This window comes from Anabrus simplex, chromosome 5, assembly GCF_040414725.1.
Source record: "Anabrus simplex isolate iqAnaSimp1 chromosome 5, ASM4041472v1, whole genome shotgun sequence".
Classification (NCBI taxonomy): Eukaryota; Metazoa; Arthropoda; class Insecta; order Orthoptera; family Tettigoniidae; genus Anabrus; species Anabrus simplex.
Genome location: NC_090269.1, coordinates 98,753,639 through 98,772,130, shown reverse-complemented (window position 1 = coordinate 98,772,130; position 18,492 = coordinate 98,753,639).

Sequence of the window (18,492 nt, the reverse complement as noted above, 5' to 3'; positions counted from 1 at the left end):
CTACTGTCGGCAGTTCTGAAGATGGCTTTCCGTGGTTTTCCATTTTCACACCAGGAAAATGCTGGGGCTATAACTTAATTAAGGCCACGGCCGCTTCTTCCTTCCCAATCCTAACCCTTTCCTACCCCATCGTCACAATTAAACCTTTGTCGGTGTGGCGTAAAGCAAATTGTACAGTAAATAAAGGGATTATTAATTTTTGTAAGATTGTTAAAAAAATGTTCATTAGGTTGTGTTTGACTGCCTCCGTAGCTTAACGACTAAACAGCTGAACTGCCCTCCACAAGGTCCCGGGTTCAATTCCCAGCTCCGCCATGAATTTAAGACTGGCCGGATGGTTTGGAACGGGCTCGTACGTGCCTCGTGTTGCCAAGCGGTGAATATGGTGGACAAATGAACGTAGTATTTACAGATTTCACAAAAGCATTCGATAAAATTAATCACGATGCCCTGCTAAGTAAGTTCAACCTGTTCGGTTTCTCGAAACAACTGTTGCATGTTTTCAGTTCCTATCTGGGTGACAGGAAACAGTTCATTTCTTTCCAGAGACATTCTTCTCGGGAATATCCTGTAAATTCAGGAATAATTCAGGGGTCAAATTTAGGCCCTTTAGTTTTTCTCGTATTCATCAATGACTTGCCTGAACAAGTGAAATATTTCTGCTGTCTGCTATAGGCCGACGATTTCAAAGTGTTCAAAGCCACTGAAATCATAAACGACTGTAAACAGCTTCAACTAGACTTGAAAAGTTTATTCGAGTGGGCGACTGAAAATAAACTGTACTTAAATGTAGAAAAATGTGTATCGAAGTCGTCCACCAGAAGGAAAACCCCCGTCCACTACACTTACAACTAGGTGACAGTGATTTACGATCGGTTTTTGAGATGAAAGACCTCGGAGTTTTATTCGACCACGAGCTTACATTCAATTAGCACATACTGAAAGTGGTAGCTCAGTCGTCCAAGGCCCTAGGATTCATTATCAGGAATATAAAACCCTTCAAAAACACACAAACTTGCATTCATCTGTTCAGTATCATAGTAAGACCAAAAGTAGAATACTTCTTCTTCTTCTTCTAGCCTATGTCAATCCACTGCTGGATATAGGCCTCTTCCATATGCTTCCATCGTCTTCGGTCTTGAGCAAGCGATTCCAACTGAGGTGCTTCCACGGCCCCGGCAGCAGCCCCGGTGCTGTGCTATAGCACCGTTGAGGTGGTGGGGGAAGGAGGGGAAGTGACAGAGACAGAACCACAGGTCGTCAATCAGCGCGCAGCTTATGAAAACAATATTATTTATGATAGGTCTGTGAACACATCAACACGCAATTTATTCTGCACATACTTTGCGTTTGCCTTAATGTACATTTAGCGTTTAAGTCGATTGCTTACATCGTTTTGCGGCAACTAATTTACCAATAATGGGTACAATCGATTTTTCAGTAGAAATTCTAAGTACAGCCTCTAAGTCCGCATCAGACAGAGAAGTACTAGTTCTCCATTTGTTTAAATTCAGAATTGAAAACTTTTTTTTTTTTTTTTTTGCAATTTTCAGAGCCACAATAGCCCATAACGTGCTCGAACTGCGCCTTCTAAAGTATTGGGTTCAAGTATCTGTGGAACAGGGAGATAAAATAATTAAAATAATTGTCTTTGTGGGTTCTTTTTTTGCAATAGGTCTTATGACGATGATGGGATAGGAAAAGGCTATGAATGGGAAGGAAGCGGCCGTGGGCTTAATTGAGGAACAGCTCCAGCATTTTCTTGGTTTGAAAATGGGAAACCACGGAAACCCATCTTCAGCGCTGCCGACAGTGGGGTTCGAACCCACTATCTCCCAGATGCAAGCTCACAGCTGAGCGCCCCTAACCGCGCCGCCAACTCCGCCGGTGTTTTTTCTTAGCAGCACATCTAAGACTAATTCTAAACAGTTCTTAATAATACAAAACCAAAAACGAAAACAAATCTCCTAAATTGCATGTAAAACAATTCCTAATGAGTAAGTTATTACGTATCTCTGAAGAACTTGGCAATTCCGATTTTAACTTAGCAATTTGTTCGGTTCTTGCTGCGCCAACGATGTCATCACAGGTGGAAACATGTTTATTGTGGTAGTGTCGTCGCACGGTTGAAGACTTTACGCTTAAAATGACATTGCAAATTAAACACTGAGCTTTCCCTTCGGTATTGAGAACAAAATATGAATCTACCCATGAAGGATTAAACGACATTTTAAACGAAGGTGAAACCAACTGCTCCGCTGTCTGTTCTATCGAATAGATTCTACTGAGAATGAAACGCACAGAGAGAGAATGAGAATGAATGTACTGTCTCTTACGTACACATGCACCGACCACTGCGCGGGGTAGATGGGGAAGGAGGGGAACGGTGCTGCTGAGTGCAGCGCTGGTGCGCCCCGGCACTAATTGCTCGAGTTGTAAAGACCTGGTCTTGAGCCGCTTGAAACCAGCGTGTTCCAGCCAACAGCTTTATGTCGTCGAGTCATCTCTTCTGGGGTCTTCCAATGCCTCTCTTGTATTCCCATGGTCTCCAGTGAACAATCCTAGAGGTCCACCTGTTGTAGTCTTGTCGAGCTACGTGTCCTACCCATTGCCCTTTTAGTCTTGCTACTCTCTCTAGGATGTCTGTTACATTAATTCTTCTCCCGATGTCCTCTGAACGGATCTTATCCCTAACGCTGATCCCTAGCATCTGTCGCTCCATGGCTCGTTGTGTTCGCTGAAGCTTGCGAGCACTTTCCTTCGTCAGAGTCATCGTTTCCAGACCGTAAGTAGTAACTGGCAGCACGCACGTATTATAAACCTCGGTCTTCAGGTTAATTGGAACATCCTTGTTGGTGAGGATGAATCTTAGTTTTCGGAATGCTGTCCAACTCATACCTATTCTGCGAGGAATTTCTGCACGTTGGTTCTTTTCCAAGTTTTATCTTGTGGCCAAGATAGATGTACTCATCGACAGCTTCTATATATTGGTTTCCCATTTTAAGTGGTCAACTGTCTTGGCTTAGTATTTTCGTTTTATTAATGTTCATTTCCAAACCAATCTTAGCAGAGGCAGTTTTTAATTCTTCGATCATGCTTTCTAGTTCATCTAGATTTTCACTTATGAGCACAATGTCATCGGCAAAACGCAGGTGGTTCAAATATAACCCGTTGATTTTTATTCCTTTATTATCCCAATGAAGGGTTTTGAATACATCTTCCAAGGTACGGGTAAACAGCTTTGGAGAGATTGTGTCACCTTGTCGAACTCTTTTGCCAACTGGGATTTTATTGGTGATGAGGTCTTCGTCCACTCTGATTACCATTGTTGCTTTTAAATTTCGGAGTGAAGAGTTTAGACACTCGTAGACGGAAGGATGCACTAAAATTTCTTTTTAAAGTCGTAAACTATGCTATTGATAATCCTGAATTACTGTCTCTCCTAAATTTCCATGTACCGCGGTTCAGTTCCAGAAATAACATAAAATTTTTAAATGAAAAAACCAGGACGTGTGCCCATGACAACTCGCCGGTAAACAGGCTCTGTAGTATCTTCAACAGTGCCATTCAGAAAAGTAATGGCCTTGACTTCAGTCTGCCATTGCGTGAGTTTGTAACTGAACTTCATCGCGCAATTGTATGAAGTCCTAAAACTAGGGGAAATTGTAAGGTGAACTTCTATAATATTATGCTTGTAGGTGTGTTGCTTCATTTATTTTGTCATTTTACTTTGTCGTGTGTTGTTCCATCATATTAGCATAAGGTTCTTTAGTTTTTAGAAAAAATACTTTGATATTTTATACACTGACTGACAGAGCATATGCAACACCAAGAAGGAGTGGTTCGAAAGGGATGAAAGTTGGGGAAAAAACAGAGACGGCACGGACGAATAATTGATGTTTATTTCAAACCGATATGCAGGTTACACAATGCGCACGGCATCGACTCAGTAGGATGTAGGACCACCGCGAGCGGCGATGCACGCAGAAACACGTCAAGGTACAGAGTCAATAAGAGTGCGGATGGTGTCCTGAGGGATGGTTCTCCATTCTCTGTCAACCATTTGCCACAGTTGGTCGTCCGTACGAGGCTGGGGCAGAGTTTGCAAAACGGCGTCCAATGAGATCCCACACGTGTTCGATTGGTGAGAGATCCGGAGAGTACGCTGGCCACGGAAGCATCTGTACACCTCGTAGAGCCTGTTGGGAGATGCGAGCAGTGTGTGGGCGGGCATTATCCTGCTGAAACAGAGCATTGGGCAGCCCCTGAAGGTACGGGAGTGCCACCGGCCGCAGCACATGCTGCACGTAGCGGTGGGCATTTAACGTGCCTTGAATACGCACTAGAGGTGACGTGGAATCATACGCAATAGTGCCCCAAATCATGATGCCGCGTTGTCTAGCGGTAGGGCGCTCCACAGTTACTGCCGGATTTGACCTTTCTCCACGCCGACGCCACACTCGTCTGCGGTGACTATCACTGACAGAACAGAAGCGTGACTCATCGGAGAACACGACGTTCCGCCATTCCCTCATCCAAGTCGCTCTAGCCCGGCACCATGCCAGGCGTGCACGTCTATGCTGTGTAGTCAATGGTAGTCTTCTGAGCGGACGCCGGGAGTGCAGGCCTCCTTCAACCAATCGACGGGAAATTGTTCTGGTCGATATTGGAACAGCCAGGGTGTCTTGCACATGCTGAAGAATGGCGGTTGACGTGGCGTGCGGGGCTGCCACCGCTTGGCGGCGGATGCGCCGATCCTCGCGTGCTGACGTCACTCGGGCTGCGCCTGGACCCCTCGCACGTGCCACATGTCCCTGCGCCAACCATCTTTGCCACAGGCGCTGCACCCTATGGGTATCGGCTGCAATTTGACGAAGCGACCAACCTGCCCTTCTCAGCCCGATCACCATACCCCTCGTAAAGTCGTCTGTCTGCTGGAAATGCCTCCGTTGACGGCGACCTGGCATTCTTAGCTATACACGTGTCCTGTGGCACACGACAACACGTTCTACAATGACTGTCGGCTGAGAAATCACGGTACGAAGTGGGCCATTCGCCAACGCCGTGTCCCATTTATCGTTCGCTACGTGCGCAGCACAGCGGCGCATTTCACATCATGAGCATACCTCAGTGACGTCAGTCTACCCTGCAATTGGCATAAAGTTCTGACCACTCCTTCTTGGTGTTGCATTTGCTCTGTCAATCAGTGTATCAATATTATAGGAGATTAGATAAAATTGTAGAATGTAGTTTAGATATAAGTATCATCATGTTAATTGTAGCTTATCTGACTAGTTTCCACTTTATTTGGGACACTAAGTCCTGTAGTGTGCAATAAATAAATAAATAAATAGATATAGGGAACAGAGAAAAGGAACTGGCCATCCTACCTCAAGGATTCTCTCTTCTGTGATGCGAACGTATTGATGATTTCACTGACGTCGGTGGATCTAACCATTTCGCATTCGATACTGAGGAGGCCGAGTTCTCTCTTGGGTCATATAATTTTGTAGATAGTTCTTTATAAGCTTAAGCTTCGAAAATAATCGTTCGGCTGAAACACGGTAACAGGAATAGTCAGAAACAAGTGGAACGCCGTACATAATTCTGGAACGCTAGCAGCTATAATTGAATTATCTATTACTAATAGTGGTTAATGAGGTTACTTCTTTTCTAAGCATTTTTGAAACCGAATACCTGGTCTGGATAAATCTTTGTCATATTCATTTTGAAGAACCACTGTTGCATTATGAATCTCTTCGTCGGAAGCAGAATTTAGAAATTTTAGGAAAATAATTTTGAATAAATGGTTAACATTATGTATACTCGCAAATGTGTTCTTTAATTGTGCTACAATAATGTCCACAGAACCATTAAAATAGTAGTTCTGAAGTATATGTCTTGATGAACTAGCCACTCATACAGACACAATTCACCAAAGGTTATTTGATAGGGTGGATCATGGGAGACTACTGGCAAAAATGAGTGCAATTGGACTAGACAAAAGAGCGACTGAATGGGTTGCTATATTTCTAGAAAATAGATCACAGATAATTAGAGTAGGCGAAGCTTTTTCTGACCCTGTAATTATTAAGAGGGGAATTCCTCAAGGCAATATTACTGGATAAGGCTATTTGTGGATGATGTTATTCTGTATAGACTACCTAATAAATAATTCACAATATTGTGAGCAACTTCAAAATTACCTCGATAATGTTGTGAGATGGACAGAAGGCAACGGTACGGCGATAAATGGGATTGAAAGTCAGGTTGTGAGTTTCACAAATAGGGAAAGTCCTCCCAGTTTTAATTACTGCGTTATGGGGATCACTGTAAGTGCCTAAGTGGTAACATAAGGAAAGCTCTTCATTGGGGTAATCACATAAATGGGATTGTAAATAAAGGACACAGATCTCTGCACATAGGTATGGGATGTTTAGGGGGTTGTAGTAGGGATGAGAGGGCATACAAGTTTCTGGTAGAGTATGGTTGCAGTGTATGGGACCCTCACCATGATTACTTGATTCAAGAACTTGAAAAACCGGGCGAGTTGGCCGTGCGCGTAGAGGCGCTCGGCTGTGAGCTTGCATCCGGGAGATAGTAGGTTCGAATCCCACTATCGGCAGCCCTGAAAATGGTTTTCCGTGGTTTCCCATTTTCACACCAGGCAAATGCTGGGGCTGTACCTTAATTAAGGCCACGGCCGCTTCCTTCCAACTCCAAAGCCTTTCCTATCCCATCGTCGCCATAAGACCTATCTGTGTCGGTGCGACGTAAAGCCCCTAGCAAAAAAAAAAAAAAAAACTTGAAAAATCTAAAGAAAATCACCTCGATTTGTTCTGGGTGGTTGCCGACAAAAGAGTAGCGTTACAAAAATGTTGCAAAGTTTGGGTTGGGAAGAATTGAGAGAAAGAAGAAGAGCTGCTCGACTAAGTGGTATGTTCCGAGCTGTCAGCGGAGAGATGGCGTGGAATGACATTAGTAGACGAATAAGTTTAAGTGGCGTTTATAAAAGTAGGAAAGATCACAACATGAAGATAAAGTTGGAATTCAAGAGAACAAACTGGGGCAAATATTCATTTATAGGAAGGGGAGTTACCAAGGGAGACGTTCAATAAATTTCCAATTTCTTTGAAATCATTTAGGAAAAGGCTAGGAAAACAACAGATAGGGAATCTGCCACCTGGGCGACTGACCTAAATGCAGATCAGTATTGATTGATTGATTGATTGATTGGTTGATTGATTGATTGATTGATTGATTGATTGATTGATTGATTGATTGATTGATTGATTGATTGATTGATTGATTGATTGATTAAGTAAAGTATGTATGTATGTTCAGTCCGTCAGCGATTCCGCTGGTGGGATCCTCAACAGCTCTTCCATCAGCTGTCATAGGTGGCCTAGGCATTACTGAAGAGGCGTACTAGGGAAATGAGGAGTGAGGTAGTTTCCCGTTGCTTTCCTCACCGAGCCAGAGTTTCTATTACATATCAGTCTGCCAAGCCCACTGAAATGCATACACCAACCGACCCTATGAGCAACATTTTCACACCATTCATAGCAGGGACTGGCTGCATAAGGATTGGCATTACTAGCATCGCTCATATCGCAGTCACTTTCATATTGTCAAAGCCAAGGGTAAGACAGAGACAGATCAATGAAAGTAACAAAATTGCTACACCAGAAGACATAGTGCACTGTAAACACTAGGTCCTGCCAGCAAAGGCATAAGTAAAGTATAAACAAAGTATATTATGTTTCCATATGTACTCAATTTCCGTTAGTTCTGAATCCGTGCCCGCGCTGTGTTTGTCTTACGTCATAAATTAAAACAACTCATACATCCAAATGTGCGTGACTGGCTTCGTGTTACGGTATACGTTTGGTTCACCATCCCCTATCTCCGACCCCTTCCCTCGAAGCTGAAGGTGATTTCTGTCCTCCGAAGAGTCAATATGGTTTATAATAAACGGAGTTATTTTTAGAGAACACAACCATTCTCTGCAAATTCCTTATCCTGGCAATGTGCACTTTTCGAAATGCTTTAATGGAAAAGGATCTGTTATCCTGCTTAGCATCTTTTAGGAAAGGACCTGCTGACTGATACCGATTTTGCTTAATAAAGACCTGTTTTGTTTCATTGTCTACATCTAACTCATAATCTGCACGATCATTTTAACACTCCCCGATACTGACAGGCCTTATTATATTTACGGCGATTTTGTCACTATCTTACTTTTCACTTTAGAAGCGTGTCTGGCTCCAAATGTCCAAGGGGTAGCTGGTTCGATTCCCGATTAATTCCTCTGGCTCTGGGGTAGGCTGTTTATGTCGTCTTCGTTCATTAGAATTCATCTAAGGCAGGGCCCCGTTCTCACTGACACACAGGTCGCTTACAGGCCGTCAGCTCGAAAGAGACCTGTACCAGGCAACACGGCATTATTATTAACCTATTTACGCGAGTAATACCCGTATACTTTTTTAAAATAAATTGAGGCACGAAATTGGGGTGCGGGTTTTATTTGAGTCAATGTTGGCAATTTTTTTCCAAAATAAGCCTTCCTAAAGTTAGGGTGTAGGGATTACCCGCATATTTTTTTTAAAAATTGAGGCACTAAATTGGGGTGCGGCTTTTATTTGAGTCAATGTTGGCAAAATCAGCCTTTTTAAAGTTAGGGTGCGGGGACTATTCGGTGGCGGGGATTATTCGCGTAAATACGGTATTATTATTAATTTAGAAGTGCACTCATTGGTGGTATTTCACTAACACTAGAACTAGAGAGAGAAGAAATACATTATTTCACCAATTTGTTTATTGCTTTTTCTAACTTTCGCTTCTCAGTTATAACATTTTATTCGATTACAATGCAGAAAACTATACGAACAAAATTAAATCAGAAACTCTTCAAATAAGGTTTGAGAAATACTGCATAACACAACACAAATCTTTAAATTCGCGCCAAATTGACCTGATTGTTACTACACCAACTTTATACATCGTTGTCTTCTGAGCCCGTCTGGTGGCGGTGATCGTTAAACCGTTGAAGTCTAAACGGTCTGGCACCGCGGTTAGCCGGTTGGAGTCCCGTTGGTCGAAAACAATTTCACCATCAGAATGCTGACCGGTAGGGTTGGGAAGGTGGTGGTATACAATTTCTAATCACTAGATTGCGTGCCAAAGGCCTGGATTAAACTCCAAACCTCTCCGCAGTGACCCCGTGTGGGTGGGGGTGGTAGAATAACATCCACGGTACCCTCTGCCTGTCATAAGAGGCGACTGAAAGGGGCCCCCTGGGCTCTGAACTTTGGAGAGTGGGTTGACGACCACGGAGCCCTTAGCTGAGTCCTGGCATTGCTTCCACTTACTTGTGCCAGGCTTCTCACTTTCATCTATCCTATCCGACCTCCCTTGGTCAACTCTTGTTCTTTCCCGACCCGACGGTGTTACGTATGGAGACCTAGGGAGTCTTTCATTTTCCCGCTCTTCGTGGCTCTTGTCTTCCTTTGGCCGATATCTTCATTTTTTGAAGTGTCGGACCCCTTCCATTTTTTCTCTCTGATTAGTGTTATATAGAGGATAGTTGCCTAGTTCAATCAATCAATCAATCAATCAATCAATCAATCAATCAATCAATCAATCAATCAATCAATCAATCAATCAATCAATCAATCAATCAATACTCATCTGCATTTAGGGCAGTCGCCCAGGTGGCAGATTCCCTATCTGTTGCTTTCCTAGCCTTTTCCGAAATGATTTCAAAGAAATTGGAAATTTATTGAACATCTCCCTTGGTAAGTTATTCCAATCCCTAACTCCCCTTCCTATAAATGAATATTTGCCCCAGTTTGTCCTCTTGAATTCCAACTTTATCTTCATATTGTGATCTTTCCTACTCTTATAAACGCCATTCAAACTTATTCGTCTACTAATGTCATTCCACGCCATCTCTCCGCTGACAGCTCGGAACATACCACTTAGTCGAGCAGCTCTTCTTCTTTCTCTCAATTCTTCCCAACCCAAACATTGCAACATTTTTGTAACGCTACTCCTTTGTCGGAAATCACTCAGAACAAATCGAGCTGCTTTTCTTTGGATTTTTTCCAGTTCTTGAATCAGGTAATCCTGGTGAGGGTCCCATACACTGGAAACATACTCTAGTTGGGGTCTTACCAGAGACTTATATGCCCTCTCCTTTACATTCTTACTACAACCCCTAAACACCCTCATAACCATGTGCAGAAATCGGTACCCTTTATTTACAATCCCATTTATGTGATTACCCCAATGAAGATCTTTCCTTATATTAACACCTAGATACTTACAATGATCCCCAAAAGGAACTTTCACCCCATCAACGCAGTAATTAAAACTGAGAGGACTTTTCCTATTTGTGAAACTCACAACCTGACTTTTAACCCCGTTTATCAACATACCATTGCCTGCTGTCCATCTCACAACATTTTCGAGGTCACGTTGCAGTTGCTCACAATCTTGTAACTTATTTATCACTCTATAGAGAATAACATCATCCGCAAAAAGCCTTACCTCCGATTCCACTCCTTTACTCATATCATTTATATATATAAGAAAACATAAAGGTCCGATAACACTGCCCTGAGGAACTCCCCTCTCAACTATTACAGGGTCAGACAAAACTTCACCTACTCTAACTCTCTGAGATCTATTTTCTAGAAATGTAGCAACCCAATCAGTCACTCTTTTGTCTAGTCCAATTGCACTCATTTTTGCCAGTAGTCTCCCATGATCCACCCTATCAAATGCTTTTGACAGGTCAGTCGCGATACAGTCCATTTGACCTCCAGAATCCAAGATATCTGCTATATCTTGCTGGAATCCTACAAGTTGAGCTTCAGTGGAATAATCTTTCCTAAAACCGAATTGCCTTCTATCGAACCAGTTATTAATTTCACAAACATGTCTAATATAATCAGAAAGAATGCCTTCCCAAAGCTTACATACAATGCATGTCAAACTTACTGGCCTGTAATTTTCAGCTTTATGTCTATCACCCTTTCCTTTATACACAGGGGCTACTATAGCAACTCTCCATTCATCTGGTATAGCTCCTCCGACCAAACAATAATCAAATAAGTACTTCAGATACGGTACTATATCCCAACCCATTGTCTTTAGTATATCCCCAGAAATCTGATCAATTCCAGCCGCTTTTCTAGTTTTCAACTTTTGTATCTTATTGTAAATGTCATTGTTATCATATGTAAATTTTATTACTTCTTTGGCCTTAGTCTTCTCCTCTATCTCGACATTATCCTTGAAACCAACAATCTTTACATACTGCTGACTGAATACTTCTGCCTTTTGAAGATCTTCACATACACACTCCCCTTGTTCATTAATTATTCCTGGAATGTCCTTCTTGGAACCTGTTTCTGCCTTAAAATACCTATACATACCCTTCCATTTTTCACTAAAATTTGTATGACTGCCAATTATGCTTGCCATCATGTTATCCTTAGCTGCCTTCTTTGCTAGATTCAATTTTCTAGTAAGTTCCTTCAATTTCTCCTTACTTCCACAGTCATTTCTAACTCTATTTCTTTCCAGTCTGCACCTCCTTCTTAGTCTCTTTATTTCTCTATTATAATAAGGTGGGTCTTTACCATTCCTTACCACCCTTAAAGGTACAAACCTGTTTTCGCATTCCTCAACAATTTCTTTAAACCCATCCCAGAGTCTGTTTACATTTTTATTTACCGTTCTCCACCGATCATAGTTACTTTTTAGAAACTGCCTCATGCCTGCTTTATCAGCCATATGGTACTGCCTAACAGTCCTACTTTTAAGACCTTCCTTTCTATCAGATTTATTTTTAACTACCACAAAAACAGCTTCATGATCACTAATACCATCTATTACTTCAGTTTCCCTATAGAGCTCATCTGGTTTTATCAGCACCACATCCAGGATATTTTTCCCTCTGGTTGGTTCCATCACTTTCTGAATCAGCTGTCCTTCCCATATTAACTTATTTGCCATTTGTTGGTCATGCTTCCTGTCGTTCGCATTTCCTTCCCAATTTACATCTGGCAAATTCAGATCTCCCGCTACAATCACATTTCTTTCCATGTCGTTTCCCACATAGCTAACTATCCTATCAAATAATTCCGAATCCGCGTCAGTGCTACCCTTTCCCGATCTGTATACTCCAAATATATCAAGTTGCCCATTATCTTTAGAAATGAGCCTTACACCTAGAATTTCATGTATCTCATCTTTAACTTTTTCGTAGCTTACAAATTCTTCTTTCACCAGAATGAACACTCCCCCTCCCACCATTCCTATCCTATCTCTACGATACACACTCCAGTGCCGTGAGAAAATTTCTGCATCCATTATATAATTTCTCAGCCATGATTCAACTCCTATTACAATATCTGGTAAATATATATCTATTAAATTACTTAATTCTATTCCTTTCTTTACAATACTTCTACAGTTCAACACTAACAATTTTATGTCATCCCTACTTGATTTCCAGTTCCCTGTTCCCTTATCACCGCTCCCTAGGCCATCCCATTGTACTTCCTCTTAAAACAATAATCACCAGCACCACCATCTCGGCAGCAGGGGCGCCCATATGACAGTTTGTAGGGGGGAGCCTAGACCTGGGGGTATGTAGTATTTTTAATATTTCGGAAGATAAATGGCGACTTGTATTCTGCGGTAGAATAGCCCACGATATACCCTGCCTGTTGGTGGGAGACGGTACTACCAGTTCTACGTACTACTGACTTTTAAACCATTTTCTTGAAAGGAAAACACCAGACTACATTAGATTTTTGCCTTTCCCTGAGAGCTAGGGGGGTGGGAGGGTGGCGGCCTCACCTTGCCCCCGTGTATGGGCGCCCTTGCTCGGCAGTGCTCATATGGAGTGAGGGTATATGACGCTGTTGATAGTGATTCGACCACCCCCACGCGCAGGGGGTCTGGAAACAGGAACCTTTGAAAGGTCTTCAAGGGAGGAAGCATCGTCAAGCATGAGGAAAAAAACAGGCTAAAGAAAAACCGTTCAAATCCAAGATAAAATCTGTTGGGCCCAGAATGTCCCCTTTGCAACCGTATATTATACGGAGATGGTATCACAGAATTTATAACTCCAATGCATTTAACCTCCTCCTTGGTTACTAGTAAGAAAATTCGGTGCTTCTACAAACAGGGAAGTCATTTGGTGTAGATGTTCTGCTTGAGTGGCTCTTGTGGAGCAGAGAACTTCGCTTTTGGAATCGGATCAAGGAAAGAGAAAGTTGTGTCCATCACGGGGCGAACTCATCTACATTCACTTCGTGGTAGCGAATGGCATTCTTCAGCTGAGTGCATTTTGACAGCTACGCCAACAAAGCAGTGGTGAAACGTTATGGCTTTGCAGTGCCTGCAGTGCAGGTGGGCCCGAGCTTTTAAGGGACCCCGCAGACTTCTAAATATCAACCCTCGACGTGCATAACTTAGTATCTAAGTGCGATGTTTTTGCGCTATGTTAACAGGTATGCATCAACAGTAAAGTAAAACATTTACACATAAGTAACAATATAATACTCGAAGGATTGTAATTAATTAAAATGTACCTGCTTTAATGGACACTGTTACCTCTAAATGTTGCACTTACTGTATTATAAAACTGTTTACATTATTTTGATAAAGACACAGAGAATACTAGGTAGGCCTATTCATAAAATTAAAAAAAAAACAAGTACCGGTAATTATATACCCAAGGGGCCTATCTGATAGAGTACCGAAAGGTGCTGTTAGTTGCTGAGGTTCAACTGCTTACGCGTTCTCACTTTCTCACCAAGTTCATGACCACAGACTTTTTCTCTTGCTCTTTCTCTTCTCCGCAAGCTTTTTAGTTAATTCTAGTGAGGTCTTCTCATTTATCACTTTGGTGTAATTGTTAATGAAAATATTGCACGTTTTAACAATCACTTTCACTGCACAGTTTATCCCCCATCCCCATGGCACTACAACGCTTGAAGGGCCTTGGGCTACCAAGCGACCGCTGCTCAGCCCGAAGGCCTGTAGATTGCAAAGTGTCGTGTGGTCAGCACGACGAATCCTCTCGGCCGTTATTCTTGGCTTTCGAAACCGGGGCCGCTATCTCACCGTCAGATAGCTCCTCAATTCTAATCACGTAGGCTGAGTGGACCTCGAACCAGCCCTCAGGTCCAGGTAAAAATCCCTGACCTGGCCGGGAATCGAACCCGGGGTCTCCGGGTAAGAGGTAGGCACGCTACCCCTACACCACGGGGCAGGCGCACAGTTTATCCAGGTGATCAATATTCAGTTCACAAATCTGAATTCCTAATGTTGTAAATGCATCATGCAGATTACTTAATTTTAGAAATTCGGGTTATCAAAATCTGAAACAGTGCATAGACATTTGAACACTAGGTAATCAAGAATTATTTTAGAAATTCGGCTTACCAAAATCTGAAACAGTGCATAGACATTTGAACACTAGGTAATCAAGAAAGTTGAGGGACATTACGGCCCCCTCGACTTAGTTCTGAGAAGTATGATAAAAAGGTCCCTATCACACACCAACTGCATTTAATCATTGGACTGTAACATTATCCGACACTCATCACCGTTTTTTAATGTTTATTTAATTTCTCAATGACTATCTTGCTAGTGTAACTTGCAATACATATAATAATTTTCTGCGGTTCAGGGGAGATTGGAACATGTGGCATTTTCACACCAGGCAAATGCTGGGGCTGTACCTTAATTAAGGCCACGGCTGCTTCCTTCCAACTCCTAGGCCTTTCTTATCCCATCGTCGCCATAAAACCTATTTGTGTCGGTGCGACGTAAAGCCATTAGCAAAAAAAAAAAAATGTGATATTTCATTTATTGCAGGTTCCAGATATTCTAGATTAGCAGCTACACTTCCTTTACTACCTTTTTGAACTGTCATAGCAAAATCACTTAGTTCGATTCTCCAAATTTAGCAGACTTGAGCTTCAATACACTTAACACTTCCAGTTTCCCTTCAGATTCCAGAACCTGTTCCACAGACACGTTATAGCCACAGCCACTTAATCTTGGTAGGCACTAAACCTTGCTTCTAAACAGTCCTTTTGTAATTCAGCAGTCAGAATGTAGGCCCAACTATATGTATCAAACAGATATCTGCATAATTCGACCAGTGAACTAAGTGCGTGGATCTTTAAATTTTGAAGGAATACAACTTTTGAATCATTAGCCGCACAGATTGGAGTAGCGTAAACATTTTTAGTGCAGTTCCCCTTCATCGGGTGCTTTACGTTGCAAATTGTCCACCACTTCGTGAACATTGTCAAAAATTGGATAGTGCCATTACTAATGTCAACACCCTTTTTAATCACAGTTTCAAGAGCTACTATATTTTTAGAATTAAAAATACTGGCAGATAATGAGACATTTTGACGCTCTATAGAAGTAGGATATAAAGCTTTCCGTGACAACGTAGGTGCAAGTTTCAACAAACATTTTTCTGAATGAAACAAATCTTTTAGATCAGAAAATCTAGCTTGAACTGTTGTGTATTCACACATAGCGGTCTTGCCATCCTCAGTATTTGACAGACTATCTAATACAGGGAAAACCAATTCCACATTGGATATGCTAAATGTTTCCTTACATTTGTTCAACCAATTGTTACGAATGCATTTAAGAATATGCACATTGTTGAACAGAAGAAAAATAGGCTTTGAAGAGCTAGCTGGATTTGATATGCAGCTTTTGAGACTACCAACACACAAGAGTTCAAACATCTTTCTATTTACACGGTTTCTATCAGAAACTAAACAAACAACATGAAAGCAAAGTTCATTCATCACATTCAGTATTTCAATTGTAAGGTTATATAATGTGTCAGTTTGCAGTCCTTTTACAGAAAAAAGGCCAATTACATCTTTGTTTTGAGAATGCGAAGATAAAGACATGAAAACTTGCATAGTGGTGGCTGTATCTCCATCTACACTATTGTCTGCCATACCCAATACCTTCCATCCCTTATATGTTATTTTAGAAAGATACATTTCATGTAACATAACTGATACCACTTTATCCTCACTCTGAAGAAATTTACTTTTTTCTTTCAAAAATGCTTTGTGTGAAGGTCATATGCCTGGGATGATGGGGTCAATTTTACCTAAAAATTGTTTGAAGTAAACATGATGTGGCAAATTCAAAACACTTGTCTGTCTTATGGACCAGGTGCGCCGATTTCGGGTAATTATTGGGGAAGGGGGGGGGGGGAGAGGCATGATTATCATGAACACAGGCATGTGAAATGAGGAACAACTATTAATGTAAACATTCCTATATACAGTAGAACTACGTTTATCCTAAATAAAGGGGGCGGATGACACATGGTAAATATTTTCGGAACTTAAATGTTGAAATAAAATGCACAAACTCTGTTAAGCAAAGGTGCATAGTGTATATTAACATTAAAATGTTTACGTAATGTCACTCATTGTATAAAATGAGTGATTTTCTTGCTACAGCGCTGTCGTGCAGCTATGTTGCGCCACCGTTTAATCAACCATACATCAGCTGGTGTAGATTCATTGCTTTGTTCAACAAAGCGCAAAGCAATCTGAAATAATTAAACAATTGTTTTGTTACTACTGAACTGAATACTGTATTCAGTAATTTTATTACAGTACTGTAATTAAAGCGTGTGGTACTGTATTTTAATAATAACTTCTAAATCAATCTTACCTCCAAAATAACTCATCTAATGTAACTCGATTCTCAGAACTGCTATTGTGGTGGAGGATAGTGTTATGTGTGGCGTGTGAGTTGCAGGGATGTTGGGGACAGAACAAACACCCAGCCCCCGGGCCATTCGAATTAACCAATGAAGGTTAAAATCCCCGACCCGGCCGGGAATCGAACCCGGGACCCTCTGAACCGAAGGCCAGTACGCTGAGCATTCAGCCAACGAGTCGGACATAATGATAATAATACAGTAATAATAATTTATGCTTGTTCAAGAGAAAACGAACTAACTAGAGGGTAATAAACTGTTTTGTTTTATGCTACACGTGTATTCTGGCGTAAGTCATAATATTAAAATAGGATTTGCCTAGTAGCTCTCAGCACATACAGCAAGAGAATTACTAATATCCACGGCTAAGAACGAGAGGGTAAAAACAAAATATTAAAATGCAATTCTCCCAGAGCATTTCGGTTAAGGGAAGTTCTACTGTAATAACAATATTCACAAACAGAAAAACAGAATAATGGCAGAGCTTGTTTCTTAGATACATTTTTGAACGAGTCTTACGAACGGAGTTTTCAATCATATTCACAATTGAACAGAAAAATATAATTTTTTATAAATATTTTGAAGGAATGTTTTATGTACGAAGCAATCAAAATAATTACAAGCAAAAAATTAGAGCCTGATTCATAAATACATTTTCTTAATAAATGTCCTGTTACTGTATATTATTCACTTCATGATATGAAATGCAAAAACTTTAACATCTGACGTATCGCCTGAACAGTCTCCATTGGCAAATGTAGTTCTATGAAGGAATGCCCACTTTATAATCTAATTTCTTGATATAAAACCATCTACCGCCTTCTCCAGATTTAACGTCTTAGCAACCTCCGAAGTCTTCAAAACTCCGCGTTTTAATTAAGGTACAGCCCTAGCATTTTCCTGGTGTGAAAATGGGAAACCACAAAAAACATCTTCAGGGCTGCCGACAGTGGGGCTCGAACCTACTATCTCCCGGATGCAAGCTCACACCTGCGCGCTACTAACTGCACAGCCAACTCGCCCCGTTTTCCTATCTTTAGAGACCTTTACAGTGTGGTAGGAGGGTTGATTGAGAAAAATACTGGGGTAGGCATCATCTCTGAGTTTCGGCTTTTTCCGGAGAGCAATAACTGGTTCAGCGCCAACTACAGGAAGAACGTCCTCTCTAATGATAAATTTATCTTCAGAATGTTTAATACACACTAATGAGTTATCTGTCACTACAAAATCATCATGATGAGTACATTTGAGCTGTGCCTGGCGTAGTACTTTATTCTTAGGAAATCTAAATGCTGAAGTGTCTGTAGCACCGTAATTGGATTTGCATCCCGGCACACAGCACGAACGACCCATTCTAATAAGTCATACCGCACTTGTTTTAAAACGTAGATAAACTAGATTTAAACACATAAGTGTACTAAATGCCTTTGTTGGCGAAATGTAGTGTTTACAGTTCACTATGTCTTCTGGTATGGGCTATATCAAATTTGTTACTTTCATTGACCTGTCTCAGTCTCATCCTTGGCTTTGAAAGTGACTGAGGTATGAGTGATGCTAGTAATACCATTGCTTATGCAGCCAGTCCCTGTTATGAATGGTGTGAAAATATCGCTCATAGGGTCGGTTGGTGCATGCATTTCAGTGCTCTTGGCAGACTGATATGTAATAGCAACGGCTGGCTCGGTGAGGAA